The following is a 15836-nucleotide window of genomic DNA, read 5'->3' as shown; positions in this document are numbered from 1 at the left end:
TTATATTAGCAGTTACTGCATTATTTATGAAATCTTGCAGATAGGATGTCAAAACATTGTTTCCTCGACGATTTTCTTGAGGAAAGGTTGTATGTGATACAACCAGAAGGTTTTGTCAATCCTGAAAGATGCTAACAAGTATGCAAAGCTCCAGCAATCCTTCTAAGGACTGGAGGAAGCATCTCGGAGTTGGAATGTACGCTTTGATGAGATGATCAAAGATTTTGGGTTTATACAAAGTTTATGAGAAACTTGTATTTCCAACGAAGTGAGTGGGAGCACTATAGATTTTTGATGAGTATATGTTGTTAACATATTGTTGATTAGAAATGATGTAGAATTTCTGAAAAGCATACATTGTTATTTGAAAAGTGTTTTTCAATGGAAAACCTGGATTAAGCTACTTGAATATTGAGCATCAAGATCTATAAGGATAGATCAAAAACGCTTAATAGTACTTTCAAAGTGAATACATACCGTGACAAGATTTTGAAGGAGTTCAAAATAGATCAACAAAGAAGGAGTTCTTGGCTGTGTTACAAGGTGTGAGTATTGAGTAAGACTCAAGACCTGACCACGGCAGAAGAGAGAGAAAGGACGAAGGTCGTCCCCTATGCTTTAAACGTAGGCTCTACAGTATGCTATGCGGTGTACCGCACCTGAAGTGTGCCTTGCCATGAGTTAGTCAAGGGGTACAATAGTGATCCAGGAATGGATCACATGACAGCGGTCGAACTTATCCTTAGTAACTAGTGGACTAGGGAATTTTCTCGATTATGGAGGTGGTAAAAGAGTTCGTCGTAAAGGGTTACGTCGATGCAAACTTTGACACTAATCCGGATGACTCTGACTAGTGAACCGGATTCGTATAGTAGAGCAGTTATTTGCAATAGCTCCAAGTAGCGCGTGGTAGCTGCATCTACAAGATGACATAGAGATTTGTAAAGCACACACGGATCTGAAAGGTTCAGACCCGTTGACTAATAACCTCTCTCACAAGCGAGATATGAACAAACCCCATGGGTGTTGGATTCATTACAATCACATATTGATGTGAACTAGATTATTGACTCTAGTGCAAGTGGGAGACTGTTGGAAATATGCCCTAGAGGCAATAATAAAATGGTTATTATTGTATTTCCTTGTTCATGATAATTGTCTATTGTTCATGCTATAATTGTATTAACTAGAAACCGTAATACATGTGGGAATACATAGACCACAACATGTCCCTAGTAAGCCTCTAGTTGACTAGCTCGTTGATCAATAGATGGTTATGGTTTCCTGACCATGGACATTGGATGTCATTGATAACGGGATCACATCATTAGGAGAATGCTGTGATGGACAAGACCCAATCCTAAGCATAGCACAAGATCGTGTAGTTCGTTTGCTAAGAGCTTTTCTAATGTCAAGTATCGTTTCCTTAGACCATGAGATTGTGCAACTCCCGGATACCGTAGGAATGCTTTGGGTGTACCAAACGTCGCAACGTAACTGGGTGGCTATAAAGGTGCACTACAGGTATCTCCGAAAGTGTCTGTTGGGTTGGCACGAATCGAGACTGGGATTTGTCACTCCGTATGACGGAGAGGTATCTCTGGGCCCACTCGGTAATGCATCATCATAATGAGCTCAATGTGACTAAGGAGTTAGCCACGGGATCATGCGTTACGGAACGAGTAAAGAGACTTGCTAGTAACGAGAGTGAACGAGGTATTGGGATACCGATGATCGAATCTCGGGCAAGTAACATACCGTTGGACAAAGGGAATTGTATACGGGATTGATTGAATCCCCGACATCGTGGTTCATCCGATGAGATCATCGTTGAACATGTGGGAGCCAACATGGGTATCCAGATCCCGCTGTTGGTTATTGGCCAGAGAACGTCTCGGTCATGTCTACATGGTTCCCGAATCCGTAGGGTCTACACACTTAAGGTTCAGTGACGCTAGAGTTGTTATGGGAAATAGTATGTGGTTACCGAAGGTTGTTCGGAGTCCCGGATGAGATCCCGGACATGACGAGGAGCTCCGGAATGGTCCAGAGGTGAAGATCGGTATATTGGACGAAGGGTATTGGAGTCCGGAATTGTTCCGGGGGTACCAGGCTATGACCAGCGTGACCGAAAGGTGTTTCGGAGGCCCCGGCAAGCGTTGGGGGGCCTTATGGGCCAAGGGGAGGGGGCACACCAGCCCACTAAGGGGCTGTGCGCCCCTCCCAACCCCTCTCACGTAACGTGGAGAGGTGGGGGCGCCTCCCCTAGGGCAGCCACCCCTCCCAGCTTGGAGGGCAAGTTTCCTAGGGGTGGGGGCGCCCAAACCCATCTAGGGTTTCCCCTGTGGCCGCCGCCCCTCCCCTAGGGAACCCTAGGGCGCCTCCTCCACCCCCTTCCCCCTATATATAGTGAGGGAGAGAGAGGGCAGCGGCACCCCTTGCCTGGCGCAGCCCTCTCCTCCTCCAACTCCTCCTCCTCCTCCGTAGTGCTTAGCGAATCTCTGCCGAAGAACCACGAGCTCCATCGCCACCACGCCGTCGTGCTGCTGGAGTTCTCCCTCAACTTCTCCTCTCCCCTTGCTGGATCAAGAAGGAGGAGACGTCCCCGGGCTGTACGTGTGTTGAACGCGGAGGTGCCGTCTGTTCGGCGCTAGATCGGATCTTCCGCGATTTGAATCGCCGCGAGTACGACTCCATCAACCGCGTTCTTGTAACGCTTCCGCTTAGCGATCTTCAAGGGTATGAAGATGCACTCCCTCTCTCTCGTTGCTAGCATCTCCTAGATTGATCTTGGTGACACGTAGGAAAATTTTGAATTATTGCTACGTTACCCAACACAATCTGCATTGACAAGGATTCTGTCCAGCTTGACGAGAGTTGGTTCTTCCCTTTTGTTAGACCAGGTGAAGCTGTGGTTGGCAATATCCACATCATCCAACGCATGTTCTCTTATCCAGGAGTTGAAAGTCTCCATGAGTGCCCAGTTTCTTCTGCCCCTTGATTTCTCATGTTCGAATCTGTACATGTTGAAATCTCCCAGTAAAATCCAGGGCCCAGTAATTGTGGCAGCCATCTCATTCATTGCTTCAAAAAAGAGAGGTCTTTCTCTGTCTTCACAAGGAGCGTAGATGGCAGAGAGAACAAAGCAATCATTGTTGGTCCTCGACTGGAGCTGTATGGTGATGCAGAACTTGTTCTTGGCAATCTCAACCCCTTGTAGATCATCATCGTTCCAGGCCACAATGATACCACCCGAAGAGCCTGATGCTGGCATATAAACAACACTCCACAAGCATTCTGGAAGAAATGTCGCAGCCTTTCTTCTGTCCACCTCTTGCAGCTTGGACTCCTACAAGCAAACCACACTCGATCTACTAGCCAAGAGAGCATCCTTGACGAGCGAGCATTTGTCAGAATCACCAAGTCCTCTAACATTCCAGCTAGAAATGCACATATGGGAAAGAGAGACATCTCATTACAATGATATAATAGTTGCGGTGCCCATTAGAGCTTACATGAGCTAAGAAGAAGGAAAGGTTCTGACTGAAAGGGAAACATGCACTACAATGCAGATACAAAGCCCTAGAGGGCCGTACACGCTGATGATTGACTAAAACATAGGTGGTACAGAGGGCTGCAAATTTAGCTAGCATGTTGTCACTTTGGACCTTCGAACGAACGATACCGACGGTGAATCTAGTCATGTGCGGACCTGCTGGACTCGGAGGAAGCAGAGGCGCCACCCGTGTCGTCCGTGTGGTACGCGTTAGAGAGGACGAGATCCACATTGAGGTCGCAGCATTGCGCGAGCAGCTTGGCCTTGCCCCTGGTGAGCGGCCGAGGGGTGTCTTGGAGTGGTAGCTCGACGATATCCGCCGCCCTCAGCATCTTGCTCTTCTTCTGATTTGGCGGGCGGCGACGAGAGGCAGTACTGTCAGATGCGCTTGAGCTGGCCTTCCGCTTGGAGGCGCGCTCCACAGAGCCCATCCGTGCCCCGTCGTAGAGCTTCTGAATGCGTGAGCTGCGGCGCGGGGAGGCAGCCGTGGCTTGCACAGCCTCGGCCGTGCCCCCCTCTCCCCCCGCGGCGGCAGCAGGGGCTGGATCGGCGGCCTCCTGAGCAGCCTCCTCATGCTCAGCAGCCGGTGCGGGCAAGTCGTCGGAGATGGAGATCACAGCCGGCTCCAGGAACTGAATGGTGGCTGGGGAGGAGCGCTTGTCGGCAGCCGTGGGTTCAGGTGGCGGCGTGCGGCAATGACAGAATCTGGAGGCGACCTGCGGCGGCGGGATTGCGGAAGCCCCATGTTCCATGTCAGTGCAGGAAACAGGGGATAAGAAGGTGGTGGGTAGCAGACCGACAAAAGGCCCAGGAACCGGCTGGATGGGCCTAGTGCAGATGGGCCGCGAGATGAGAACCTGATGGGCTTGGACCCTTATCTGGGCCAGAGGCATATTGAGTGTTGGGTAGGCTTGTGTTGAAGCGAGAGAGAGGAGCGGCCCAACATCCGGTACCAAGGAGTGTGGGACGAAAGATTTTGGTAGGTGTTTGCACTCGATGGAGGGGAGCAGGGGCAGCGTGCGGGAGCAGAATTCTCCTGTGAGGGTTTTAGGCCAAAGCTTGAAGAGGATAGAGCGGCAGCTGTGATGCTCAGTGCGCTCAAGGTTGAGGTCGAAACAAGGTTGGGTGACAAATGCATATTGGACTTTGGAGGGCAAATTCTCTTGATAAACAAGACAATTAATAGGTTGGCTACGCCACAGCAAGTTCGTGGGTCTCCTCACCAAACAACAACACACGCTACTGAACTACAAAAACGTCAAATTGCTCTTGAAAAGTCCAAGCCGCAAGCCTGTAGCATAATCTATCTATCTATCCATCTCTGCAAGAGCATCAGACTGTCAGCAATACACAAAATAGTGCACCCCATACTGGCCAAGACTCTAGCCAGCTCAAAGCTACTCCGACACACCGTGATTCCTGGATTACACACGGGCTAATAAAGAAATAAACCCTAGCATCATCATTGCACGTCGCTCGCTCGCATCCAGGTCGATCCAAGTATCCAATGAAATGATAACGCCGGGGTTCGCGTCAATCGGCATCAACGGGTTAATAACTACGCGCGTCGAGCCCAGCCAAACCGAGACAGGGAGAGGACTCGCACTGTGGACTACCACACAGATAGAGTAGGTTTTTGTCCGCGACCGGCCATGCGCGGGTGCATGCACTGCATCGGCGGTCGATCGGCGCGGCCTATAATATACTCGGGTGCGCTTTTCATATACGCAAAGGAGGGTCGGGTCGGGTCGGGTCGCGTCTCTCACCGTCACCGTCCATGGCCATGGGGGCGCGTACGCGTGGTGCTTAATTTGAGTCCCGGAAGAATCTGCTGGTTAGTAATCTAATTAGCCTTTCTTATCGCCGCTAACCTAGGCTGATTAGTGCACTAACGAAAGCAAGGGTTGAGGCGAGGGTGACAGCGCCGGCGAGGGAAAGCAACTCCGGCGGACGGATCCAAAAGTTGTGGAAAAATAACACGCCGCTACGCGTACTACCGGTGGATTGGAACACGCACGCATGCGATATGAGCTCAGTCGCCGGTGGAACTAAACAATTCGTTCAAGTGGCCACCACTTTGCCAGTCTAATCAGCTTGGGTTTGAAATTGCGCTATGTTTGGAAGGAAATGCATTCGCTTTCCAACAAGTTATGGGCTATCGCCGTATCACGCCAGTGTCTTTCTCCGGATAATAATATTTGTGACAACCATGGAGCCGTAGCTCTAGGGTCCACGCCGTTGGATAGATACTATACAATGGGGAAAAGAGGAAGATGGAGGATGCATTATAAAACTAGCTACTACGCTGAAATCTATATGTTGCGACATACTATTTTTTTTATATGGTTGAAGTGATACTAGTAGAAAATATGCCTTTAGTCCCGGTTCGCAAAGGCCATTAATCCCGGCTGTGCAACCGGGACTAAATATGCGCGACTAAAGGCTCCCCTTTAGTCGCGCCTCTTACGAACCGCGACTAAAGGCCCGTCCACGTGGGCGCCAGGAGTCCGTCGGGGCGGAGGACCTTTAGTCCCGGTTCTCGTGGCTAACCGGGACTAAAGGCCTCCTCCGCAGGTTTAGGGTTTTAGCCCCCCTAAACCTGGTTTCTTTTTAATTTGTAGTGTTTTATTTCTTTTATATTTTATTTTGTGTTTTATTTTAATTTTGATGAAGTTTCAGTACACATATTCTACGCTACTATATACATGCATATGAAATTTCAAACAAGAAGAATTTAAGAGGAATATATAATATATATTCAATCTCGGGTGACCATATACAACTTCGAACAAGTTTCCATACACAATTAGGATGGATGACCATATACAACTTCGAACAAGTTTCAATCTCGGGTATGCATATAAATTTCTTCGTCCTCGGTATAGTGTTCTCCTTTAGGATTGATGACTTCCCTCATGAAAAATCCTGCTAATTCATTTTGAATTGGTCGGAAGCGAGCTTCTGGACTAAGCCTCCTCCGCAAGTTATCCGTCGCCTTCCGCACGCTATCCGATGCCTTCCGCTCAGAGGTGTGTCTCCAGATGTTCTCACAAACATAGTATCCACATAGATTGGTCCCCGGTGGCTGCTTATCCACATTAACTAACCTTCTAAAATCTAGCTCATGTTTGAATTCACCGACAATTTCTTCTGAGAACCGTCTCCAAACCCTACAGGGCAAAGAAAATTAAATGAACAAGGGAGTTATTAGTTACTTGATATTACGAAATGAACGAAAGAGACCGATCGATATAGAGCTCAAATGATTAAAAATAATTACTTTTGCAGCATTTTTCTCATGTCGGCCCAACGCTTTGAATCCGAATCCATAGAGTCCATGATTAGAACTCTGGAGGTGTGAAGTTCAATATTTAGCAGAATCCAGTGGAACCTGCGGACACGTTAGATGCACAGTCATGCATAACTCATCGATTAGATATACCATGCATGGAGTAAACAAAAGAGAATGGACACAAGAGAGAAACACTCACCCAAAATGGTAAGGAAATAGAATATGACTTTTGAGTTGATGCTTTCTAAGAAACTTGTACAAGTCTTTCTCCACGTCTTTGGGGTGATTTTGTAACACATGTTCATTAACGATATGTGGGTCAATGAACCCAACATCATGGATGTTTCTTATTTTGCATTCCCAAATCTTCAATCTGCATAATAGCGTACGCAACAATATAGTTAGGACAATATATATATATATATATATATATATATATATATATATATATATATATAGTGCAGGCAATGAAGAACGAGATGAGGTAGAAATAAATCACTTACAGAACGTAGCAACTCAGGATAGATTTGTCGAGCTCGCGCAGATTGAACAGCTGGAACAATTCACTCATATGAATTTGTACAGAGTACCGTTTGGTGTGATGCTCCTCTGTAACATCTGCATAAACATATTCTTTGTCGGCCCATGTTATGAAATGCTTGTACCAACGTAGCAGATTTCGCATTTGTGGTGGTAGACTCTTTTCCCGCGCAGGCTCGACGAGAGGACCATTCCGCACATATTGTAATGCTACTCACATACTGGCGCATCCTCAAGGCCTAACAAGGCACGAAGAGTCAAACCCATCTCGGACGCTTGTTTCATGGCACTCGCTACAGTCAATCCAAGTGCTGCCGCAGCTGCTATGATCTCGGGGTCCTCTTCCGGACCGGCTTTCACTATGAGCGGGGGGATCGATTGTTTATTCTGCATCCCGAGCTGGTCAACTTGTTTCCTGCTTTTTTTACTTTCTTCTTTCTCCTCCTTCAATATTTTTGCTTGCCTACGAAGTTCATGTCCATAGTCGTCAGGCATATTCAGCTCGGCTTGGGACGGTGTCGTCAAAAAATCCTTAGCCCACTTCTTTTGCTTCTCAGTGAATACTTGCTTGGGCTCAGGCTCTTTTATCGCCTTCGTATCCGCCTTCCATTTCTCATAATGAGCAGACGCGGCCAATTTGGTTTCAGCTTCACTAAGTTCCCAAGGCCTTGGGAGGAGAGGCTTCAGTGATGGCTCCGGTACCCTTGTGGTCTTAGGTACATAAGGGTCCGGGTTAATAGTCCAGGAGCGGGTTTCCTTGCTGTCCGCCTGCTTCTGCTTCTTCGCCGGAGGTGGATTGGGGGCGTCATACCCGCCGGAGGAGGATTGGGGGGCGTCGTACCCGCCGGAGGAGGATTGGGGGGCGGCGGCTGCTTACCCGCCGGAGGTTGTGGATCGGGGGACGGCGTCGAATGGCGTGAAGGAGGTGTAGGTGAACCACCACGACCGCCACCACCGCCACCACCACCACCACCACCATCGGAGGGGGGTGGACTTGTTAGCCTTGGCGCCTCGCCTGGAAACACTATGTACTTCTTTTTCCATAGAATGATCTGGCGCTTGACATCTCCAAGTCTTCTCTCCCCTTCGGGTGTAGCTTTGTCAATCTCTAGGTCCTCAAACTCTTGGACTATGTCTTCCACCGTGACACGAGCATAGCCATATGCAATGGGGTTGTTGTGGTGGAGTGCTCCAGGTGTACAGGGTAAAGCACTGCCGGTAGCTACCTTCGTGGAAACGTTCCCCATGGGATAATGCAGATCACATTCTTTCATCTCCTTTACATCATCCACGGGGTAGTGAGGCTCCGGTGCACGAATCTCGATCGTCGGTGCATTAGCACCAAGCGGGGCATCCGTGGAAGCCACGCTGCTTCTCCGCTGCTGGCTTCCGCGATCCGCTTCATGATCTTCATGCGGCCCTGCAACCGATTTTTCTTTTACTAGTTCATGCACGGTCTGCTTCAACTCATGGAGTTCCGATGCAAACTTCGCCAAAAGATCTGCATCCCGGTCCGTCTTTCTCTTACGGCTTCTGTAACAGTACGGGTCATTGTCCTGGGAAAACCCTACTTTCCACGGAATTCTGCCTTTGCCTCGTACACGTCCTCCGTGTTCATCATTCCCGAGGGCTGTTGTCAGTGCGTCTTTCTCTCTGTTGAACTTGATCAAGCCCTCTTGAGCTTGGGTCATTGCGTCAATAAGGGCTTGCGTGGGAGCAAACTTTTTCTTCCGGTGAACACACACCCCTGTCTCCGGGTCTAGCGATCCCCCATGCCCGTACCACCAGCTTTTGGCCCTTGGGTCCCATCCCTCTGTACCTAGAGGGATTCCTCGCACCCTCAGGTCCTCCTCCATCTTTTGCCACTTAGTCTCCGAAAGGCGGTATCCTCCTGGCCCCATAATATGATGGAACTTTTTCTTACTCGCATTATCCTTATTTTTTTCGATATTTCCTTGAAATGCTCCGATTTCTTTTGCCTCACAAATTCTGGCCAATCATCTTTCAGTTTCTCATGTTGTCCATTGAAATCCGGAGTCTTGCCCTTGTTGACATAGTCACGGGTTAAATTTTTCTTGAAGTTCCGGAATGCTTCGGCCATCTTCTGAAGAGCGAACTCTTTAACTAGCCTCCTCCTCTCACGTCCACCCGCAACCTCGTTACCGAATTCATCGACTTTGTTGTATTCCGGAGGTAGAATGAAATGTTCCATAAGCTTTCTCCAGCAATCCTTTTTCGTTCTCTTGTCGACAAAACTAAAACCAAGACATGCCTTCTTTGGCTCCTTCCATTCCTGGACGGTGATCGGGACGTTGTCTCTAACAACGACTCCGCATTGGTTGATAAACTTTGAGGTGTGCTGTAGGGGCTTGCCGGTTTCACTGACAAAATCAATGGCATATGTTTCTCCTGTTTTCATCGCCTTGGATTTGCCACGCTTTGTCGTACTCGATCTGGCCGAGGGCTAAAAAAAGAAAGAGAGTCGCGCGCGTTAATACATATGTATTCACATTTCAGCAAGTTTGTATCACGAGAGGCTCAATGTATATATATACCTCGCCGGAGGTGGTTGCTACTTGCAATTCGAGATCGTCGTTTGTTGACGGTTGACCTCCGTCGACAATGTCCGTTCCTTCAACTTCTTGATCATCGACAATGTCTGTTCCACCGTCAAGGTTCAGAAAAGAAGAGACTACATCCTCTTCTTGCTCATATTCTGAGCCCGGCACATAAGGAATCTCGTTGTTTATGATGCCCATTAAATAACGTTCAGCCTCCGGATCCCTAAGCGGCTCGGCTCTATCGTGCGCCATATGTCACTCCTGCATGTAGTAAAAATTAATTAAGTATAAAGGAATTAAAAAATAAGATTAAGGGGACATAGAGGAGGAGCAGCGACGGTTGAATGATTAAGAGCTATTAATTTTTGCTTTCATTTCAACCATTTTTGGAAAACAACAAAAACAGAAATACTTTAGATGTCCAACTGCATGTATAAGGTTGAAAACATGTGCCAAATGTTTCACTGAACATTTTGAGGTTTAAACATAATTTTTGGATAATTATTTAATTAGTTATGCCATTTTCTTTTTCCTTTTCTTTTATGACCAGAACAGAAAATTGATGTTTTTCCTTTTCTTTTAATTAGTTATGCCATTTTCTTTTTCCTTTTCTTTTAATTAGGGGCGGTGGCGGCGGCAACTCGCAGGGCAGTTGCGGTGGCGGTGGCAGCGCAGGGAAGGGGCGGCAGCATGCGGCGGCGCAGGGGGAAGGGGAGCGGCGGCGGCAGCGCGCAGGGGCAGGGGCAGCGGTGGCGGCGGCGCGCAGGGCAGGGCAGGGGCGGCGGCGGCAGTGCAGGGCAAGGGCGGCGGCGTAGGGCAGGGGAAGTGGGGGCAGAGCTCACTGGGGGAGCGTGCAGGCTCGGGGAAGGGCGGCGCAGCAGTAGCCTGGCGGCGTCGGCGTCGATCGGCGTCGGGGCAGGGCGTCGGCGTCGAGAGGAGAATGGGAGGTGGGGGGAAATTTACTAAGTGTTGTATATATAGACAGAGCATTGGTCTCGGTTCGTGGCACCAACCGGGACCAATGCCCCCCTTTAGTCCCGATTGGGGAAACCAACCGCGACTAAAGGTACCCTTTAGTCGCGGTTGGTGTCCCCAACCGGGACTAAAGGTACCCTTTAGTCGCGGTTGGTGTCCCCAACCGGGACTAAAGGTTCTTTCGCGCCGTTTTCGTTCCCGCGCGGAAAGAGCCTTTAGTCGCGGTTCGTGTCACGAACCGCGACTAAAGGTCCTTTTTCAAATACTTTTCATTTTAAAATCTTAAAAATACAAATAATATATCAAAAAAATCAGAAAAATAAAACTAATTCATTTTAAAAATACAAATAATATATCAAAAAAATCAGAAAAATAAAACTAATTCATTTTAAAATCTTAAAAATAGAAATAATATATCAAAAAATTCAAAAATATAAAACTAATTCATTTTAAAATCTTAAAAATACAAATAATAATCAAAAAATTCAGAAAAATAAAACTAATTCATTTTAAAATCTTAAAAATAGAAATAATATATCAAAAAATTCAAAAATATAAAACTAATTCATTTTAAAATCTTAAAAATACAAATAATAATCAAAAAATTCAGAAAAATAAAACTAATTCATTTTAAAATCTTAAAAATAGAAATAATATATCAAAAAATTCAAAAAAATAAAACTAATTCATTTGAAAATCTTAAAAATACAAATAATATATAAAAAATTCAAAAAAATAAAACTAATTCATTTGAAAATCTTAAAAATACAAATAATATATCAAAAAATTCAAAAAAATAAAACTAATTCATTTTAAAATCTTAAGAATACAAATAATATATCAAAAAATCCAGAAAAATAAAACTAATTCATTTTAAAAATTCAGACCGATTGTTTTGTTCTACATCCTCGATCCCTTGAAGGTTTGACAAAAGGTTTGATACATCATTCAGTTCATCGACCAAATACAAATCATCCGGATTCGCCATCATACGTCCTGCCGTGCATTTGGTATGCATATATGCACTCAGTAGCCACGACAGGGCTGTATGATGGCGATACCGATTGTTTTGTTCTACATCCTCGATCCCTTGAAGGTTTGACAAAAGGTTTGATACATCATTCAGTTCATCGACCAAATACAAATCATCTGGATTCGCCATCGTACGTTTTAATTCACATGATCCATTCAACAAAGTTTGGTACAATAAATTATTACACATCAATTCTTCCCTTGTGTCCCTGCTTGCTTACGATTGTGCCGTATCCATGGAGCATCCTCATCATTTAACTTAATGCTTGGGTCAGTGTTCACTTTGAAGGGCGGAATTTCACCAAACATATTATAATCTTCTGACATGTCTGTCTTGTCCTCCACTCCCACGATGTTTCTTTTCCCTGAAAGAACAATGTGGCGCTTTGGATCATCGCATGATGTACTGATCGTTTTCTTATCTTTCCGTTTCCTCGGTTTGCTACTCATGTCCTTCAAATAGAAAACCCGAGCGACATCTTTGGCAAGGACGAATGGTTCGTCAAGGTAACCAAGATTGTTGAAATCCACCATTGTCATTCCGTATTGCTCGTCCACCTTTACCCCACCTCCTGTTAGCTTGAACCATTTGCACCGGAACAAAGGGACCTTAAAGGAGGGTCCATAGTCAAGTTTCCATATCTCCTCTATGTAACCATAATATGTGACCTTTTGCCCATTCTCGGTTATTGCATCAAAGCGGACACCACTGTTTTGGTTGGTGCTCTTTTTATCTTGGGCGATGGTGTAAAATGTATTCTCATTTATCTCGTACCCTTGGAAAGTCGTTATAGTCGAAGATGGTGTCTTGGCCAACATGTACAGCTGATCTCCAACATCATTGTCATTCATTAAATGTTTTCGCAACCAACTGCCGAAAGTCTCCATGTGGGCCTTTCTAATCCAGGATTCAGGCTTCCCCGGGTTGTCCGAGCGTAAAATATTCTTGTGTTGCTCGAAGTACGGAGCCACCAAGCTGGAATTTTACAGAACTGTGTGGTGTGCTTCAGTCATAGAATGACCGTCCATACATATCGTTGATTTCCTTCCGATCGTGCATTTTCCACTTAGTCTCCCCTCGTGCCGCGATTGAGGAATACCAATCGGCTTAAGGTCAGGAACATGGTCAATACAGAACTCAATTACCTCCTCATTTCCATAGCCCTTGACGATGCTTCCTTCTGGCCTAGCACGGTTACGAACATATTTCTTTAATACTCCCATGAACCTCTCAAAGGGGAACATATTGTGTAGAAATACAAGACCGAGAATGGAAATCTCTTCGACTAGGTGGAGCAGGAGGTGCGTCATAATATCGAAGAAGGATGGTGGGAACACCAACTCGAAACTGACAAGGCATTGGACCACATCGTTCTGTAACCGTGGTAGATCTTCTGGATTGATTACCTTCTGAGAGATTGCATTGAGGAATGCACATAGCTTCACAATGGCTACTCGAACATTTTCCGGTAGGAGCCCCCTCAAAGCAATCGGAAGCAATTGCGTCATAATCACGTGGCAGTCGTGGGACTTCAGGTTTAGGAACTTTTTGTCCGCCATGTTTATTATTCCCTTTATATTCGACGAGAAGCCAGACGGGACCTTCATACTGCTCAGGCATTAAAAAAATGACCTTCTCTTCTTTGGTAAGAGCGTAGCTGGCACGACCTTGAAACCATTCCGGATGCCGGTCATCTGGGTCTTTCAAAAGTTGCTGGTCCTGCCGTGCTTCCTTTGTATCATTTGTCTTCCCATACACGCCCAAGAAGCTTAGCAGGTTCACGTAAATATTCTTCGTAACATGCATCACGTCGATTGCAGAGCGGACATCTAGGACTTTCCAATATTCTAGCTCCCAAAATATAGATTTCTTCTTCCACATGGGTGCGTGCCCGTCAACTCCCCGTGGAACTGATTGTCCGCCAGGACCCTTTCCAAAGATGACTTTCAAATCCTTGACCATATCAAATATCTCAGCACCAGTACGTTCCGCAGGCTTCGGCCGGTGATCTGCCTTGCCGTTGAAATGCTTGCCTTTCTTTCTTACGTTATGATTTCGGGGAAGAAATCGATGATGACCCAGGTACACGTTCTTCTTACAATTACCCAAACGTACACTTTCAGTCTCATGTAAGCAGTGCGTGCATGCATTGTATCCCTTATTTGTCTGTCCCGAAAGGTTACTGAGAGCAGGCCAATCGTTGATGGTTACAAAAAGCAACGCTCGTATGTCAAATTCCTCTTCTTTGTGCTCATCCCAGACACGTACACCAGGTCTGCCCCACAACTGTAAAAGTTCATCAACTAATGGCCTTAGGTACACATCAATGTCGTTCCCGGGTTGCTTTGGACCTTGGATGAGCACTGGCATCATAATGAACTTCCGCTTCATGCACAACCAAGGAGGAAGGTTGTAGATGCATAGAGTCACGGGCTAGGTGCTATGGCTGGAGCTCTGCTCGCCAAAAGGATTCATGCCATCAGTACTTAGACCAAATCTTATGTTCCTTGCGTCAGCTGCAAAATCTTTGAACACTCTGTCGATCTTTCTCCATTGCGTTCCATCAGCGGGGTGTCTCAACTCCCCGTCGGACTTACGGTCCTCTTTGTGCCATCGCAACGACTTGGCATGCTTTTTGTCCCTGAACAGACGTTTTAACCGTGGTATTATAGGAGCATACCACATCACCTTGGCGGGAACCCTCTTCCTGGGTTTCTCGCCCTCAACATCGTCACCAGGGTCATCGCCTCTGATCTTATAACGCAATGCAGTGCATACATGGCATTCATTCAAATTCTCGTATTCACCGCGGTAGAGGATGCAGTCGTTAATGCATGCATGTATCTTCAGAACCTCTAAACCTAGAGGGCAGACAACCTTCTTTGCTTCGTACGTACTGGCGGGCAACTCGTTATTCTTCGGAAACATATTCTTCAACATTTTCAGCAAATTTTCAAATGATGAGTCAGCTACACCTTCCCGTGCCTTCCATTTTAGCAAATCCAGTGTGCAGCCCAGCTTTTTCAGACTATTATCGCATCCTGGGTACAACGACTTTTTGTGATTCTCTAACATGCGATCCAAATTCTCCCTCTCCTTGTCAGTTTCGCAGCGTCTCCGTGCATCAGCAATGGTCCGACCAAGATCATCAGTGGGCTCATCATGTGCCTCTTCTTCACCTTCACCTAACCCTTCCCCACCTTCAGCATCATCCTCCATGAAAGTATCACCGAAATGATCATGATAGTTGTCATCGATATCATCCCCTTCTTCATCTTCTTCCATTCTAACCCCTCTTTCTCCATGCTTGGTCCAACAATTATAGCTTCGCATGAAACCGTGCCGAAGCAGGTGCATGTGAACGTCTCTTGAGGAGGAGTAACCCTTCTGATTCTTACAGACAGCACATGGACAGATAATAAAACCTCGCTGCTTGTTCGCATTTGCCACTACGAGGAAATCTTTCAAACCCGTAGTGAACTCGCCGGAGAGTCGGGGACCGTACATCCATTGCCGATTCATCTGCATTATTATTATATAAAGTATATAATTAACCATCATGCATTTGTTAAACTAACTAGCTAGAAATAATACAAATTAAACAATGAACTACACACATGCATATTTTATCAATGACACATGAAAGGTTCAAGTTGCTAACCGCGATCGCGGAGGAAAAATAAATGAGAAAGCTCAAGTGTGGCTCGGACACTTCATATCATGTTTGTTTCATGCTCTCGGGCATTTCATCGAACACCTTGTGTGCATAGGAGGAACCAAAAGCAAACCCACCACCCCCCTTCTGAATTGTGGCTAAGTGAAGTGAGCTGAGTCCTATATATAGGGATGGGCCTTTAGTCCCGGTTGGCCTGGCCAACC

The sequence above is a fragment of the Aegilops tauschii genome, chromosome 6 (assembly GCF_002575655.3).
Source record: "Aegilops tauschii subsp. strangulata cultivar AL8/78 chromosome 6, Aet v6.0, whole genome shotgun sequence".
NCBI classification, from domain to species: domain Eukaryota; kingdom Viridiplantae; phylum Streptophyta; class Magnoliopsida; order Poales; family Poaceae; genus Aegilops; species Aegilops tauschii.
Note: the sequence above shows the minus strand (reverse complement) of the source record.